This window comes from Drosophila elegans, unplaced genomic scaffold, assembly GCF_018152505.1.
Source record: "Drosophila elegans isolate 14027-0461.03 unplaced genomic scaffold, ASM1815250v1 contig_149, whole genome shotgun sequence".
Classification (NCBI taxonomy): domain Eukaryota; kingdom Metazoa; phylum Arthropoda; class Insecta; order Diptera; family Drosophilidae; genus Drosophila; species Drosophila elegans.
In genome coordinates this window covers 16,301,784-16,311,890 of record NW_024545513.1, presented here as the reverse complement: position 1 = coordinate 16,311,890, position 10,107 = coordinate 16,301,784, and the positions used below count along the sequence as shown (strand labels likewise).

Below are 10,107 nucleotides of genomic sequence, written 5' to 3'. Positions count from 1 at the left end.
AGGTAATTAAATAGTTTACTACATTTTTTTATAGGCTAATCTTTAACACAGGGATATTTTTATTTAAGATAAGCTTGGACAAAGTCAATTAATCAAATTACTATATTTGTTCGATAAGACTATAAATCAAAAGTATATCTATTTGTTTGTTTTTCTTTTGTATTGGTTTTTTTCAATTACTTTTTCTACTGCTTATTTGTACATATATATCTATTATTTATGTAAAACACAAGTCGCTTGGACCATATTTTTAGGTTCCAATTTAAAGAAACTCTCTTAAAACAAACACTTGTAAATAAAATTATAAAAGTTCCCACATTTCTAGCAGCGTTTCCCACTGATTTGATATTCACATGCCTAATTAACATGTCAATAAGTCGAGACTAGGGCCAAAAAGATGATTTTACCCCTAATGAATGCAGAAAGAGACAGGACGAGGAAAGTTGCGTGCGGAGCCGCTGAACGTGCGCCATTAAAAAGCCACGAACATCAATTTAAATATTGCATTACAATGATTTGCATAAAGGGCGCACGCATATACATAGCTAGCTCATAGTATCTACTCCCCCTCGGCAGCGAAATCACGGACATAAAACAAAGGGAAAACCAAACCCATTAAACCAATATAAATTTGCACTTTCACATGACCCCGGCGAGTGGCTCTCTGGGCTTCTGTGTGCTCATATCCGCGGTGGTTGCTGCGGTGTCGATCGACTAATTTGAATTTGAATACGCTCAGCACCACTGCACCTTTGCACCACCTTCCCACGACATCGATACGATACTATCCTGCACAATGCGATACGATCCAAGCCATTAGCAGACAAAAGAGCAGCCCGCGAGGCACCTGTAAATGTGGCACTTAGCGAAAAATTGTGAATTTCCAAACGATTAATTTTGTAAAATATGCATATATTGATAAAAAAATCCTACCTAGTAGAGAAATTATATTATTTTAAGCCTTTAAATACACAATCTTTAAATAGGAATTAAGAAATATCAAGACTAGCATTTATTTTAAAATTGTGAGTTGTAAAACAATAATAAGTGTTTGTTTGTAAAGTGTTCTGGAAGTTCCCAGTCTCAAAACAATTTTATTAAAATTTAGTTTAAAATTTTCCAATCAAGTAGGCCCTGCTCCCAAGTAGTCGACGCCCAAAAAGTCAAATCGAAATTTGAACTGCTACGCCAGTCCTAGATCTCAATTTATTCATTCGTTTCCTAGACTTCGTGGAAGTAACACCTTGGTAAGTAAAATAAATATATAAAAATTATCCTAAATTGAACAAAAAAATAATTAAAAATAACTAAAAACTTTTTTAAGGCGGCTAAAGGTTAAGGCAATGAAATGAGCGGAAGAAACCTATGGACAATAACAAGCTGACTATCCTCGGTTAGTGAAACCATAATATCAAGTAACTAAAAACTAATTCCAATATTTTTATAGTCTAAACACCCATACAAATCGTAACAAAATGTAACAAAACTAAATGTACCTGGACTGTCGCAATGCGGGTTAAAAACCATAATCCCATCATAATCATTTTATTCTCAACACTACAAAAAAGGAATACAATTAACTAATATGAATATGTGGACCATGGCGATGGTGATACTTAGAATGATGCTATACAAGGAATATAATTTTCGGCACGAATATAAAACAATATTTACAGAATTTTCACACTGACTCACTCTCAAATACAACACATATTTGAAAGTACACATTACATATTATATTGACATTAAACGATAAACAATTACTCTCACTCATGTAATTGTTAATAAAATGTTCGCTCCAAACAAAAATGTATTTTTTTCCTGTGTAGAAGGCAAATAGAAATGGGAAATTATTCTCCCCCTTGGATGGTGACCAACTCTTTGAGTGAGTTTAACCTTTTTGGCCTTTTATTGCATTATTATTGGTAAATAAACAAAGCAACTGGCAGCCAAAGCAAACACGATCGCAAGAAGAAAATCGGGCAGGAAAATCAATCAATGGAAATGGAAACTGAAATGGTAATGGAAAGGCTCTTCGGTGGCAATTAGCGACAAGCGGCGGACAGATTGCGTCGATGGAAAAGCGGGTGAACGGAAGTCATTAAAAGGGTTGCCTTGGAGTGTGTCCTGTGTTCTGCGACCATGCCCCACCCCGCCCACTGATCTTTGACCCCGCCAGCGAGCGTGTGTGCCGCCTAATTGCGTGGGACTGAAAGGGGTAGGCGTTACCTTGAGGGTTTGATCGGTAATTCGAGTAGACACCATCCCAAGGGGCAAATCGAACGAGGTCCTGAAGAGTCCTGTAGAACAGGTAATCTTTTCCGCAACTATACATAAACATCTGCATGTTAAATATATGGAAATATTTTCATTACATAAAACTTGACATGTTTTACATACATTAAAGGAAAGTCATTAATTAAACATTGAAAATTAAGTACGTTAATCAAATATTGTATTTTACTTTAAGTAGATTTTGTCAGCAAAAGTCTTAAATATTTAAAATGTAACAAATTAAACTATTCAGTTGCATTATGAACTTTAATTAGCTCAATGTATTGCAATTTAACTATCTCTATTGATTGTTCTATTTATTTATTTCTTTAATTAAAATAATATTCTCTTATATTTATAGTATAATATTATTTTTTTGTAACAGCAGGCATTATTTTTCCCCATAAGAGCCAACTGAGTCAACAAGAAAACAAGGTCAGGGGTTGGGTTTTTGGAGCAGAAACTGCCACCAAGTGGTCAGCCCAGTGAGGAACTGAGGAACTCCATAAATCAGGGACTCCAGGAGCTGGGGTTTTTGGCCGGACAATTGACGTCAACAATAAGTAACAATGATGTCAACTTGTAATTGAATTGATTGACAATATTTTATGTGGAACCAGAGGCCAGAGCAGCGCGACATTTCCGGGGGACATTTGACGAGGGGAGCCAAAAGGACCCTTAATGACAGAATTTGTTTAGATTAGCATTAATCGGGGGGTTTGGGGTGTTGGGGTGTTGTTGTTCGATGGACCACTGGGTGAGTGGCCATAAAAAACGATAAGGAGATTCAATAAAAATACTTTAAGCGGAAAAACAAACTTGAATGGCGATAAAAAAAATAAGAGAGTGCACACACACAAAAGGGGGAAACCAACTCCGCCCGGACGATTGAAAGGGCAAAAAAAAAAGAAAAGAAAAGGAAAGCCAGGACAGCAAGGACAGCAAGAACATGGACAATATGCTCGGAAAGGACACCCCCTCAGGAAAAGAAGACCGAAAAGAAACTGCGCTTTTTAACTAATGAAATCGTTTGCTAAATGAAACGTGAAAAGTCAAATCAAATCAAGCCCAGCCAGGGTTACATTTCCTTTTTTTTCCTAGCCAGCGGAAGCGGAAATGTGTCGCCGTTCAGCGGCAGACAGGACCAAACAGGGCCAAAAAGGAGCAACAAATAATTGAAAAAAATTTTAAAACTCAATCTCGACTGCGGTTACGCAAAACCAATTTAAATCCACTTGAGAGAGGCGAAGTTCACTCGATTTTCAAATTGGGCTGGGAATCTGGATTTATATTTGATGTGTGGCTAACTGTGTGTGCGTTTCCGTTTCCGGAAAGTGGAGTTGGAGTTGAAGGTGGAGGTGGAGAAAATGGAGAAAGAAATGGGTAAAGGGGGGTTTGCGGCACAGTCACTGCGGTCTGCACTCGGCTGTGCGATTAATTTGCTGATTTATTCGCAACGGAAGGGTTGCTTAATTCCCGCTGACGGCTCTTTTATTTATTTACTCGTCCAGCCTGGACGCAAAACAAAAGTAACTAACATGGACCCAACCCATAGACCGCAGGGGTCTATAACCGGTTTACATGGGGTATACAGGTTCAGTTAAAAAAAAAAAAACTATTAAAATAATTTAGACTACCTCTTTAATAAGGTTTGATATACCAAATGAAGTTGGTTTTTTATATATAGGTAATTATAACCCTATTAATAACATTGATTACTTGAATATTAATATACTTGTACTTAAACTATATTGCAATATTCAAATGGGTTCGACAGGCACAAACAAAAAAAATGATTACAATTTTTTTTTCTTTAAGAACAAGTATATATTAAATATGGAATGCTTTATTAAGTTTAAGAGGAATTAATTCTACGGTAATATTTGATGTCATCATATGCCTCAACAAAAAAAAAACCCCCCCATTCAACTAGACAGGCGAGGAATAATTTTCAGCGGGCCAAAAAGTTTATCGTGGATGCCTTTGCTTTGATTCATTTGCCTTCTTCGGGTTCTTTGCCCGTTTTCGGATTTCTTTTTTTTGTTCTGGTTTGCATATGCACAAAAGTTGTTTGTCGGACCCGCTAGCCAATTACTGCAATGAACAAACACAAACACAAACACAAGCACAAACACAAGCACAAACACACCCAAACACGCATAAATATCCCGAGCCAGGACAGCTACGTAATGCCACGTCCTGGAGTCCTGTGTCAGTGGTCGGCTGGATTTGTATACTTGTTGTCTGGTTATCAACTCGCTTCCGGAACTTAATGGCCTGAATCCTTTTGCTGCCCTGATTTGACTCCTCTCCTGTGCTGTTCTCCAATGTCCCCTTGCAGAACTCAGACGAAGTGCATTGGCCTGTGAGATCCAGCGAGGCTAACCCTTGTGAACTTAACAAATCCAAACGAAGTCATCAACATGCTAGTGAATTGGGCAATATACATATGTTGATCAATGTTTCACTTCACATTAAATAAAAAACTCATAGCTTGATTACGAAATAGAATTTCTCAGCTAAAACCCAATAACCCCTTCATATCCAATTTTTTACGCTGTTGCTCCAATAGCAAGTAGTTTAAATTTATGAAAAAATTTATGTATTTACATTTGAGGTTTTGTTTTTGTGTAGATTTTTGAATATTTTGAGACAAACCAACTATTTTATACTGCTAATGATAACATTTCATTGCCCTTGCTTAAAACCGATATGAAACCTAAGAAAACAACAAATATAAAGTATTTCACAAAAGGAAAACTATAACCAACGACAGTTCAAGCTGGATTATCTCTGAGATACAAAGGAGGGCAATTTACGATGCAGGAATCCGTCCATAACGGAATTCCCTGCCCGATTCCGCCATCTTTTGTTTGTTTTGCTCCGTATCTGCTTTGTTTTTAATGCGCTTTTGATGAAACCATCATGTCACATTACATCAAACCAAACCAAAGCAAACCAAACAGGACAAAACAAAGCCAAACAAAGGGAAGAATAAAACCGAGTATATGGTATATCAGACGCACACGCAGATGCCCGACGAATCCGGCGAGTCCTTCCAGTCCTGCGGGGGTGTCGAGGCACACAATTCCTCCCAGGACACAAGGATTTCGGCCATTTAGCAGCGGCAGCCCAAAATCTCATAAACACTTTGCTCGGCACAAATTGAAATCTGGTTAGCAGGATGGTGAGGAGGGGTGCTAAACAAACATTGACACGCCGTTCAGCGCAGGAGGCTGAAATTTCAAAAGAACAGTGGGAAAAAAAAAGCCAAGCAAACCAAAAACTACTTGATTATTTTTCATTAGCTTTTCCCAAAACTTGTTGAAAAAGATGCTTATGTGTGTAGTTTTGAATCAACTATGCTATAATCAGTCAATATGAATCAATTTAAGATGTCTTTTTACAAAATTTGTGCACATTTACTCTATGTGACACTCTATGGAGATATTTGATTCTTTAATTTAATTTCTTAATACGCTTAAAACAGACGGAAATGAAATAAGCGGATAGTTTTGATGAACTAAGCTTATAATTATTTGTTTGAAAATTATTTAATAAAACTGCTACTTTTGTATGCATAAATTAATGACATGAGGAATTTAATTAGAATTTAAGTGATATTTTCTCTCTCTGCAGAGGAAACAGAGTTCATGCGTGCAAATCAAAGTGAGCTAGGCAAGTGTGGCCAAAGGACAAAGGGCAAAGTGCAAAGGGCAAGAAGTCAGGGGTGTGGACGTACCAGATCGGAGGGGGTTCTTCAGGGTGGGGCAAGTGGGGTTGGTGCACAAACACATTTATTGACTTGGCCGGAGCATTTAGCCCTGATGCGTATTAGCTTACGACGTGGCACTACGCCCGTGGGACAAGATTCATGAGCCTTGTTATTCCCTTTCCGAAGGATGTGCGAATAAGGGGTAACTGGCAGGCGAACTGCGGGATTTTTTATTGAATTTGTATGGGTTCATAATGGGGATCGTTTAGCAAGAAGGTCGTACAAGTCATTTACAGGCAAATGCTTTGAAGAAAATCCAAGGCAACGACACGAGTTACACAAGAAGCAAAATGTTCGACTTTTAAATTATTTTGACGTCTTGAAATATTAAACAAATAAGTCCCAAAATTTGATTGAATAATGCCAAATTATATGCAGCCAAAGAAATCAGGACTTAATTAGAAGCTTAACTAGGTAAATCGTTCTTTGTTTGTGGAATCAAATAAAATAAAATACTTGGCGCCCAAGGTGGGTCTCGCGTTAAAAGAAAACAATACATATAGAAATCATATAAAAATATTTAAAAAAAATTAAATTTGTTCCTTTTTTTAATTTAAAACTGACCAAGTCGACTTAATTTAATGCAAGTGGCATTTAAGAGGCTAAACAATTATATTATTATATTATAAGTGTTATTATAATTACATAACACTTAATTGTAGTCATAACCCTTGGCACAGACTTCCCTTTCATTTGATTAGTACACTAATTCCAATTCTAACCCCAGTCGAGTACATATTCCCCGCCGGCAATTGACTCCGGAACCCTAAAAAAATGAATTGCATTTGTCTAATCACAATTTATTGACCCTCAGACTCGATGACCCTACGACTTCAGATCTCGTCCGAGAGCAGGATGACATTAGGTAGATTTTGAGAAGGGCGCGGGGCACTCCATGGGTCTTTGTGGGTCCATTGTGACTGTCATTGCAGTCGAACTGTCGGAATACTCGTATAGTCGTCGAACCCCTGCCCTGTTCCATTGTGTTTTTTAGTACTTCCTCGAGCGGAGAGCTCCGAACTGAGCCAACAATGGCTGGGCGGCAATGTGTCATGCTTGTTGATTTGTAAGGATGCAGTGCAGCCGCTGGAATTGTATTGACCGGAAAATCATAAAGCTCTTTGTTGCCGGGAGGAAATCAAATCGAAGCGGCCTCGTCATGGAGCTGGACCATCTTTTCGAAACCGGAAATGTTGCCCAGTGCATTTAATCTCTGTCGCTCTTCGATTTTCCATTACCCGATTATAATCCTTCCCCTTTTTTTTTCCGCGTTTCCTTCGTTTTGAAAAGTCTTTGCTTCCGCCGCAAAAGTTGCTCCGATCGTCGGCGTCATTATCATGGAAAATTGTTTATAAGTTGACAGGCAGTAAACAGGATTTGCCTGCGGGCATCGGAAGTGGCAGTAGAGGGGGGAAATGCTATGAAGTCAAAGTTAGGATCCAAATTAACTTCCAACTATGACAGGAAGTCAACTTTTCCCCATGTGTGTGGGTGAGTATCTATCTGTGTCTGTGTGTGTGGTCTGTTTATCTGTAAATCGGAAAATGTGGAGCAAATGGAAAATCGAATGTGACAAGAGGTTAAAGTTCAGCCAGCACGGAAACTGATACTTAAAATAAAGGTAAATCTGTTGTTATAATTTTTCTCTGTAAATGGACCATGAATCCTAGTTTGTTACGTATACAGGAAATGTAAAGTTTCAATAGTTTGAAAATAATTTTTCAACAAAACTTTGAAACTTCATAAAGATTTCGTAAATTTTCTTTGCTAATATTATTATTAAATTATTATTTTTACTATTTATTATCGTACCCCATCAGCGCTTTCCGGCTGGCTTGGCATACTTGTTCTTGGTGGGTTCAGGTATTTCATGGATCTCTGGCAAATGACCCATAAATGACACGCACACAAAACGATTTCCCGCCGCCTGAGTTGACATGACCTGACCTGAATGAGCAATGTCCAACCAGCACTATCTATATATCTGGATCCCATCCACACCCACTCTCCCACTCTCCCACTCACTCACCACTCATATGCACATCCACATTCCCCGGCACGTCTCGGGTTTCCTTCGGCTGAAGCTACATATGTACCTGCACAGAGAAAAAATAAGATGGTTTACAAACTTTTCTTTAAACTATGTTTGTTTTAATAGGTTTATTTTTGTAAATTAGTAAATTCATAGAAGTCTACTTTTTTAATACAGTTTAAGTTTTTATTGAAAACATTTTTATGAGCATAACAATATCAAAACATGGATGGGTGTAAAAAGATTGAAATGATACCAAAATTTAAATAAATATTATCAAAATGCTATTTTTTTACGATCAAAGAAATATAACTTGAAAACAATAGGATAAACTTTACTTTCAACACAAAATTGATTAACAGATGGTATAAATTTAGTACCGTGTACTTTACCGCCTGGCTTATCCATTTATGAGTGCACATTAGCCATTATGATTTATCCACATGAGAGGGGGGAGGCGGGTGGTTGGGTGATTGGGTGGTGGACAAGGACGAGCGCCGTCCGGTAAGTGACGCTGTGCATTTAAGTGGAAACTATAGATAATATTTTTATAGTTGCACTGCCACCGATTGAGTGAGTGAGTGAGCGAATAAGTCCGTGTCCGTGCGTTCGTTCGTGCCTTTGGCTTGGCCAGTCTGTTTTGTATATTAAAATGTTAGCCGCATTGAAATTTATTTTTGCCGATTTCTTGATTTATGACTAAGCATTTTCCTTAAATTCACCAAACCACCCAATCACCCAATCCCCCCACCATATACATATACTATACGTTCGTATATTTTGGTAACTGTCCACTGGTCAGCAAAAGATGCGTCAGCGTTTAATTTCATTTTCGACATGTGCCGGGCATTAAGGACTAAAAGAGAGAGAAAAAGGCGATACCAGAAGGAGCCGCCTAATTGACAGATACAATTTGCTTTTGTCCTGCAACTGCGAGTCAAACGAATGGGTAGGATGGGTGCTTTAGTATAGCTGCTTAAAGGTTTTGCGGCACTACGTGACTTTGGCCTGAACATGCGGACCAAATAAACGAACACGGAAGCGGATAAGCACATGCATTTGATTCGAACTCAAAGAGCTGAAGGAGTTAACCCTGTCAACGGGTCTAAGGAACCTGGGATTCCATTTTGAAATTGGATTGTCGGTAATGAAATTAAAGATGAGAAATGAACAATAGTAACCAGTCATTTACTGAATTCGCAGATTTAATAGAGAAAAAAATACATAAGCCATTTACTCCGAAAAGTATGCAACTTAAGCATGATTTTATTTGCAGGTCAAAAGTTAAGATAAAATTATTATTTAAGCTGAAATCGCTGATGATTTTCATACCTACGTTTTAAAATCAATGATGGGGTGATTAATAATATAAAGTTATATTTTAGCTTTCAACTAAATAAGTGAAACTAATATTTAGAACTTAAATGCATAAGTTTTTAGTATTGCTATAGCTTTTTATTGATTTATCTATATTTTTCGAAAAGTATAGAGTTTGAATACATCTTATTTGAAATAAAAAAACATAGCATACTGTGCGTTTCATAGCCGTAAGACTTTCCAGCTTTTGCTGCCTCCTCTTCTTATTAGCCTCGAGTACATCAATCATCGGCTTGTTTTAATTTTAAAGAAATCGCACACCCCCTGCGGTGGGCCATGGGCACTTAATTAAATCCCCTGCCGCATGCCACACCCACCGCCGCCCACACCATCCCCCGGAATCTCGACCAACCACGTCCGGAATCCCGCCCACAAAAACAGAGGAATCGACGACGTACAGAAGCCATCTCTTTCCTGCTCCTTGGGAAATTTCCCACTCGACAAGGGAAATTTCCTTGCTCAAGGAGCGCCATTTTGAGAGTTTTCCGAGAGTTTCCACCACACACCACATCATCACTCCCACCCGTTTTCCGAAGGCTCAAGTTCCTCGTTTGGTGTGGCATCAAGATTGATCTATTTTAATAAGCGAGAGGCTTAGAAAATTTTGATTACGAAAAATGCAAATTACGAAAGCTGTAAAATTTCAGAA

The 10,107-nt window shown here is 38.0% G+C and overlaps 1 long non-coding RNA gene across 1 annotated transcript; it reads left to right on the top strand.

Moving 5' to 3' along the window:
* Window positions 1-1,196: 1,196 nt before the first annotated feature.
* LOC108137620 lies at window positions 1,197-1,809 on the top strand. Its single transcript, XR_001774053.1, has 3 exons — window positions 1,197-1,247; window positions 1,325-1,393; window positions 1,448-1,809. It is a non-coding gene; the product is annotated as an uncharacterized LOC108137620 (long non-coding RNA).
* The last annotated feature ends 8,298 nt before the right edge of the window (window positions 1,810-10,107 follow it).